The following is an 8,980-nucleotide window of genomic DNA, read 5'->3' on the forward strand; positions in this document are numbered from 1 at the left end:
GCGATGTGACCCCAAAAGACACACAATTGTTTTTCATAAGAGGGTCGCGGATATTGTTGAGTGAGTAAATACAAAAATATTAGGTCATTAACGCGTTTCTTAAAAGTTGCGATGTCCTTATAATATGTTGCAGCAACAATTTTTAACAATAAGGTTGACTAGTTAGATTTGACCCTGGGTCTGTTCAGGGTAACTCTTACTAGTTACTGATTTTCTAGATTAAATAAGGTTGATCATCTTCGTCTTAGATTCCCTTCTAATTATTTTTATTTTCGATATTTTTTTTTATAACGCAAAATTTGAGTAAAAGATTACATGGAATTTGATTTCTCTATATACTATATAGATAAATGTGTAGTTAAAATTACATTGTTCAAAGATGGTTATAAGATTTGATTTTTGGTATATTTGGTATATAAATATGTAGTTAAGATTATTATAGATTTATTTTAATTTTGAAATTACTAATTAATAAAAGGTTAAAAAAAATTTAAGATGTAAATTTATTTTTGATTATAAAATTTGAAAAAAACATTTATATCTCAAAATAAATTAATTCTTTCAAAATTAATATGAATTTATATTAATTCTTAATTATATTATTTAGTCATATAAATTTCACATCTTTATATATATTAGCACAACCACATTAGTAAATGTGGTTGATATATGTCTAAGGTGTATATCAACTACATTAAATATTGTTAATTAATATATATATATATACTGTTAATATCTATATATATATATATATTTTTAAATTAAATATTGTTCAGATTTTCTAGAAAAATCGCATTGAGAACAAAGGGTTTCAGAGCTTTTTTAAAAGCTAGTGAGGGACCTAATTTTAAAAAAGAGGTTAGGGTGACCTTTAATGTCCAACTTCTCTTTATCCAAGGGATGACTGACAAAATTGCTAGAATTCTTAAAAAGCAAAATATTGGCTCCACCTTTAGACCTTTTAAAACCATTTGTAGCTCTTTACGATTGGTCAAAGACCCTATTGATCCCAAATGCATGAAAGGTGTTTATTTAATCCCGTGTTCGTGTGGAACCCCCTACATCAATAAAATTGGTCGTTCCATTTCACAACGGATTCAGGAGCACGTAGCGAACCTTAGGCATTGTAGGACCCATTCATCTGCTCTAACTGAACATGTGGAATTAACGAAGCACCATATTTGCTTAGAGGATTCTAAGGTCCTCGCAAGGGTTGATCATTTCCATCACCGAAAATTAAGAGAAGCCACTAAAATTGAAAAGAAGAGAAAAACTCTTAATAGGGATGATGGATGGAAGTTAAACAGCTCGTGGGTTCCTTCTCTTTGTTCTTTCCCTTGTTCGTTTCCTCCTTTTTTTTTAATATTAAATTCTATCATTTTATGTATATATATATAATTTATAATTTATAATATTATTATTATTATAATTATCAGGCCAGGTAGTAACTCCACGAATTCAATTCATATTATTCCTTCAGGTTGGTCTTTATTATATACACGAGGGAGACTGTTTACTTCATCTCCCGATGACTATTCATATTTCTTATTATTTATTTACATCAATTGTATTTATTCACCCAATCCTGATGATTAGGTGTCAACATTCCCCCCTTAATCTGAAGGGATGTTGGTGAGTCCAAGCATCATTCTGAATCGTTCAAGCTTTTCTCTTCCAAGCGCTTTGGTGAAGATGTCTGCAATTTTCTCATTAGTGGAACAATGACGGAGATGGATTGTCTTGGCCTCAACATGATGTCGAATCATATGATATTTAGTATTGATGTGCTTCGTTCGATCATGGAACTTTGGGTTCTTGGCCAACTTTATTGCAGAGGTATTGTCAATCATGAGTGGAGTTGATTGTACTTGTTTTACTTGCAAATCTTCAAGAATTTTCCTGAGCCACACAATTTCTTTTGTTGCCTCAGTTGTTGCCACGTATTCTACTTCTGTTGTGGAATCTGCTGGAACTGATTGTTTGCGTGATCTCCATGAGACAACTCCTGATCCAAGACTCATAGCATATCTTGAAGTAGATACCCCAGTTTCTTTATCTCCATCAAAGTCTGAATCAGAGTATCCAATCAAACTGAAGTCATCCACCTACATATACTTGATTCCAAAGTCTTGAGTTCCCTTCAAGTACCTTAGAACTCCTTTTGCAGCAGACCAATGTCCTTCACAAGGCTTTTGCATAAACCTGGAAAGGATTCCAACAACGAACAAAATGTCTGGTCTGGTAGTAGTTAGGTAGTTGAGACTTCCTACAAGCTGTCTATACTTTGTTGCATCCTCAAATCCTTTTCCTTCAATAGATGTGAGCTTTAAGTTTTGTTCCATTGGAATAGTAAGAGGATTGCATTCTGTCATGCCAAACCTGTTCAACAGATCTCCAGTGTATTTCTTTTGAGAAAGAAATATGGACTTTGGATGTTACTTCAATACCAAGATAGTAATGAACATAGCCCAAGTGAGTCATTTCAAAACTTTTCCCCAATTCCTTCTTTATGGATGCAATGTAGTTTTTATTGTTCCCTGTTGTCAAAAGATCATCTACATATACCACAAGATATACAACTGTTTTGCAAACTTTCTTTACAAATAAAGTTGCATCATCAAGATCATAATGTTTGAAATTGAGTTTCAGAAGATGCTCAGTTAGTTTTTCATACCAGGCTCGTGGTGCTTGTTTGAGGCCATACAAGGATCACAAGTTTGCATACTTTATGTTCATGTCCTTTCACAGCAAATCCTTCAAGCTGGGACATAAAAACATTCTCTTTTAGATCTCCCTTCAAGAAAGCAGTTTTTACATCCATTTGATGGACTTTCCAACCATTCTAAGCTGTTAAGGCAAAGAGTGTTTGGATGGTAGCCCATTTTGTTGTGGAGGCAAAAGTCTTCTCATAATCGACCCCTTCCTTCTGTGCGAAACCTTTTGCCACAAGCTTGGCTTTGTGCTTGTCAAGTGAACCATCAGCTTTATACTTGTTCTTGTAGATCCACTTGCAGCCAATTGGTTTGGTTCCTAATGGAGGATCAACCAACTTCCAAGTGCCATTCTTTATGAGAGCATCATACTCCTTTTGCATCACTTCTTTCCATTCATCATGAGAAGCAGCTTCTTTGAATGAAGTTGGTTCAAAATCTGTAGACAGGTTCAATTCATAATCATAAGAAACATCCATATCAACAAGGGAATTAGAGTCATCTACATCACCTCCATTTTGCCGGTTTGAATTTCTAGTTCCTGTCTTTCCAACCTCATTAGGATGAACACTTTCAAGTGTCTTTGTCAGCCACTTTGGGGGACCTTTCTCAGATGGTCTAGGTTACTCCGTTGATTGAGTTGGGACTGAATCAAGATTGAGTCTCCCAATTCTATCAATCACATCACTTAAAGCATCATCCGTTGTTAGAGTTTCATGTGAGGGTGAGGGTTCTTCAGAAGAAGATTCCACATGTTGATCTAGTATAGGAATCCCCCCTTCAAGATGTGAAATCTGATTATCAAATTCTTGAAATGATTTTGCATTTTCAAATCTACCCAAGAGATCAAGCTGCCACTCAACAACATTGTCAGTTTTGGACAATTCAAGAAAAAATACATCTCAAGATACAACAAACTTTTATTGACTTCATCATAGAGACGGTATGCTTTGGAGGTGTTTGAATACCCCAGGAAGATACACTTACGACTTCTTGCACCAAGTTTGTTTCTATGTACCTTTGGTATCAAGGCATAATAGGTGGAACCAAAGACCCTGAGATGCTTTACCGAAGGAATGTGCCCATACCACATTTCATATGGAGTCTTGTTTCTAATAGCATTAGATGGACATCTATTCTTTATATATGCAACACATAGAACAACATCAGCCCAAAACATTATGTCTCTCTATTCCATCATCTGGCTTATATTCTTTATGTAGCATTCAGAATTAATGACTTTATCAATTTACGCTAATACTTTCGTATGTTATGGATAACGTAGGAGGCATATTAAACATCTTTTTCTCTTCTCTCTCTTTTTACTTTTTTGGATTCCCGCTACCCGCTAATAGATATCTACCTATTCTATATTTATCTAGATAGATATAGAATAGGTAGATATAAAGTGATTAAGTATATAACATAATTTCATGATTTACTTGAAATCAATTAATGTGAAATAGATTCCATTCTTTTCCTATCCTATAACCTCAGTGTGAATAAAAAGGTAGATCAGGACAATGTATGCTAAAGGGAATTCAAATAAAAAAAAGGGTTTTACATTTTTGAAGAAGAGCATGGAGCGTACCATATTTAAGATTGTCCTATTCATTCTTTCAGCTACACCATTCCGTTGGGGATTATAAGGTACAGTTGTTTGATGTTTGATCCCATGTTCGTGAAGATAGTTTTCAAATTCATTTGATGTGTATTCTTTTCCATTATTAGTGCGAATAGACCCAATATGAGATTGTGCATCATTTTCAATCCATTTATGAAAGTTCTTGAATGTTTGAAAAGCATCAAATTTGTTCTTCAATAAATAAGCCCAACACATTATGGTGTAGTCATTAATAAATGTCATCATATATTTATTTCCATTTGCAGAAGGAACAGGCATTGGACCGCATAAATCTGAATGAATGAGTTCAAGTTTTCTATGTGCTCTTGAGTGTGAATCATGAAAACACTGTTTGCTATGCTTTCCTAGAATGCAAACATCACATTGCTTAAATTTCCTAGGAATTGTAGGCAAACCAACAACACCATTTTTCTTCAACAAGCAGAGGTTTTCATAGTTCAAATGTCCAAATCTAGCATGCCATAATAAACTTGATGGAAGTGTACCTTCTTCATAATGAGAATTTTATGAGAAATGTTGTGCACAAGCAGAGGTACCTTGTAGCTTGAGAAGCCTTTCTTCTTCTATTCCCCTCATGACAAGTGAGTGGTCAGATGCTTTTCTCACCTCAAGTTTGCCATCAAACATATGAATGGAGTGACCTTGCTGGCGAATGTGGACCAAGGACAAAAAGTTTGTCTTCAACTGTGGGAGATATAGAACATGATGCAGAAGAAAGTCTGGAAGACCAGGCAATTTAAGCCTGATTGTGCCAAGCCCTGATGGCCTGATTTTTGATTGGTTTGCAAAGTATACTGCTCCATCAACATTGTCAGTAAATTCTTCAAAAAAATATTTTCTATGAGTCATGTGGCAAGTTGCTTTTGAATCAAGCAACCAATCTTTTTTCCAAGAAGAAAGTGAAGCATTAATTAAATCTTCATTTACTCCAATATTACATTGTGCCACCACATAATGAGCATATTCAGGTGCTTTACTTTGTTTGTGTCATTATTTTTACCTTTCTGTTGGTTTCTTTGCTACTCAATTTTGTCCCATGGTAACTTGCATGTATAGGCATCATGTGATCCATTTATTTTGCAGCGTATACAGTGCAAATCTGCCTTTTCTCCTTGAGAGTGTCTGACCCCCCTGCCTCTGATGTATCTTCCTCTTCCTCCTCGACCACCTCTTCCTTTGAAAGAATCTTGAGAAAGATCCTTTTCTTTATGAGCAAGGCACACAACTTCTTCAGAAGATTCAGGGGTTGTCTTCTTTCCAAAAGCTTTCTCTCTTTCAGCAAATTTTTTCACAAGAGAGTCAAAGGTAATATCTTTGAGATTTCCATTTGCTTGCAATGACTCAAGATAATTGGAGTAGGTAGGATAAAGTGCCTTGAGAAAAGAGATAAGAGGAATATCCAATTCAACCTTAGTGGATTTGATATCATGCATTATAGATTTTACTTCGGATGCAAGAGCAAGAGGATCATTATTTTGCAATTCAAGAGTGAAGAGTTTAATCATGAGTTGAACAACTTCAAGTGCAGAATGTGAGTCATAGAGTTCTTTCAGCTTTTGTAAGGTTTTGAAAGCAGTTGAAAATGGTGAAATATGGCGACTCACCTCTTCATTTACAGATGTTGTGATTAATGCATAAGCTTTGTTGTTCTTATTTTCCCAAATGGCAAGCTCTTTGTCTAAGTTAGGTTGTTCTGGCTCTTTGTCTCCGTCTCCAATGCACACTCCTTTCCACAACTCATTGAAAATGAGGGTGTGTTTTATCATCCGAGACCACTCAAGATAGTACTCCTTTCCAGTGAGAACTATTCCCACAATGGATATGATTGAATGCATACTGTAACAAAAACTTCTGCTGCAAAATTTTATTCCTAATGGGAAAAAATATATTTATGATATGACTGGACAACAAATTCAAATGTCAATACGCAAGACTGCAAATACACAAAACTGTACAACGCTCTGAACTGGACAGTGTAAATACACAAAACTTTACAGCGCATTCAACTAGACAGCGCTCCACTAGACAGCGCATTCAACTGGACAACGCTCCACTAGACAGCGCATTCAGTTGGAAAGCGCTCCACTAGACAACGCATTCAACTGAGGTATATATAGCGCTTAACATTTGCTAATATATAAATAAGAAATTACTCTAAAAAACAACTGTACAAGAATTAACATGCTTATGTTTTCATCCAAACACAAAAATGTTATCTAGCAACTCCCTTTGACTACATTCAGCATTTTCAACGCCAATTCTATGCAATACCAAGCGTATGGTGGTCCTTCACGCAGCAGCGTTCCAATACCAGTGGTCCTTCACGCAGGTATGGTGGTCCTTCACCAGCACCATTCACGCAGCAGCGTTCCAATACAGGTGGTCCTTCACCAGCACCATTCACGTAGCAGACTCAGGCACGCATTCTATACCATACACAGTCCTTAGCGGCAACACTTCTCACAGCACTCTGGTCTCATGGGAAGCCATTTCTACCTTCGAAATCAAATTTAAATTGCACAAGGGGTCTCTCATAAGACAACGCCTGACTCCCACATGGATTGTTCCTCCGCCCGTCCAGATCTACAACCTCATCAAGCCCCTACTCGATGGCATCAATGGTTGGAGCAAAAGCCTCTAAGAGAGAAGGGAGTTTAAGCGCCGGCTGGACAAGCACAGAGGCAATCTTGAAAGGGCTTACTTGTTTCTCCTCCGGGCCAGGCCAACGAGAGGAGCAAGTAACAGGTAAAGAAAACATTACGACAGAGGGCTATTATGACCATTCAGAAAAATTGTGCCAACGAACGCAGAAAGGACAATTATGCACAGCCCAGGGAGCGCAGAGGGTGCAGACAAGGAGTTACAACTAATTTTAGGAACTTGGGACCTGTGCTCTGATACCATGTTAGGCCAGGTAGTAACTCCACGAATTCAATTCATATTATTCCTTCAGGTTAGTCTTTATTATATACATGAGGGAGACTGTTCACTTCATCTCCCGATGATTGCTCATATTTCTTATTATTTATTTACATCAATTGTATTTATTCACCCAATCCTGGTGATTAGGTGTCAACAATTATATATATATATATATATATATATATATATATATATATATATATTGATAAATAAATTATAGTATAAAATTTGTTAGAATCTATTTTTAAATTTAAAAATTCAAAATAAAATAGACTAAAATAAAAATAAAAATTAAATGATTTGATTTTGATCTTGTAACGTTCACATGTTTTATTTAACTATTGGAATTACCGTTTCATCTTTGAGATTTATATATTTTGGTCAATTAATCTTTCTCCTCATCCTGGTCCTGATGATGAACCTAGATTTGGGTTCGAAATGTGTCTTTGACCCTTTGTTCTCAATGTGATTTTTCCAGAAAATCTGAACAATATATCATGAATCACAGAAGCATAAAATCTGAGATTAAATATTATTATTATTATTGAAATTTTTAAATTATTATTATTGATATTATTGATAAATATTTTACATTGAATATTGTTATTATTATTGATATTTTAAATTAAATATTAAATGTAAATATCATTAATATAAATATTGTTAAATAATTAAATAAATATTAATAAAAATAAATAAAAAAATATTAATATTAATATAAATGTTGTTAAATACAAATATTTTATTAATATAAATATTTCTAATTAAATATTGTTAATTAATTAATTAATTAATTTTTATTTTATTTATTATTAATTAATTCATTAAATAGTTCAAAATGTGATGTTGGACTATTGTTGATCATGATTGAATTTATAAAAAATGGTTGATCATGATTGAGATTATAAACCCAAGGGATTGATAGTATAACCCAAGGGAATAATAAACTCAAGGGATTAATACTAAAACCCCAAGGGATTATGAACCCAAAGGAAATTTTTTAAACCCAAGGGAGTAATACTATAAACCCAATGTATATAAACCCTAAGATATATATTATAAACACTAAAATAAACATGTTTGACCATGGTTGGTTTTCATATTGAGGCAATCCTTGTCACAATGCGATGTTGGACCATGGCTGACCATGCTTAACCATGGTATAACATACTTAACAATGGTTGATTTTCATATCAACACAACCTTTGTGACAATGCGATGCTCGACCATGATTGACCATGGATGACCATGTTTGATTTTTTTAAACATGGTTGACCATGGTTGACCAAGGCTAACCATGATTGATCATGGTTTACCATAGTTGACCATGACTATCATATTGAGACAATATTTGTCATAATGTGGCATTGGACCATGGTTGATACAATGATTTATTTTCGTATTGAGACAATCCTTATCACAACACAACATTGGACCATGGTTGACCATTGTTGATTTTCATATTGAGACAATCCTTGTTAGAATGCCATGATGGACCATGGTTGATCATGCTTGACCATGTTTGATTTTCAAATTGAGAGAATCTTTATCACAGTGCGACATTGGAGCATGGTTGACTGTTGCACCAAATATTGTCACAATGACATTCTGCAGTCAGTGTGAGTCTATCACCACTCATACTTTCCTCCTATGCAAGTCTTAAACCTCAGCTCTTCATGTCAAGCCTTGAAAAATGAGAGAA

This window comes from Pinus tabuliformis, chromosome 5_2, assembly GCF_031772625.1.
Source record: "Pinus tabuliformis cultivar Carrire ecotype Pingquan chromosome 5_2, CPIR1, whole genome shotgun sequence".
Taxonomy (NCBI): domain Eukaryota; kingdom Viridiplantae; phylum Streptophyta; class Pinopsida; order Pinales; family Pinaceae; genus Pinus; species Pinus tabuliformis.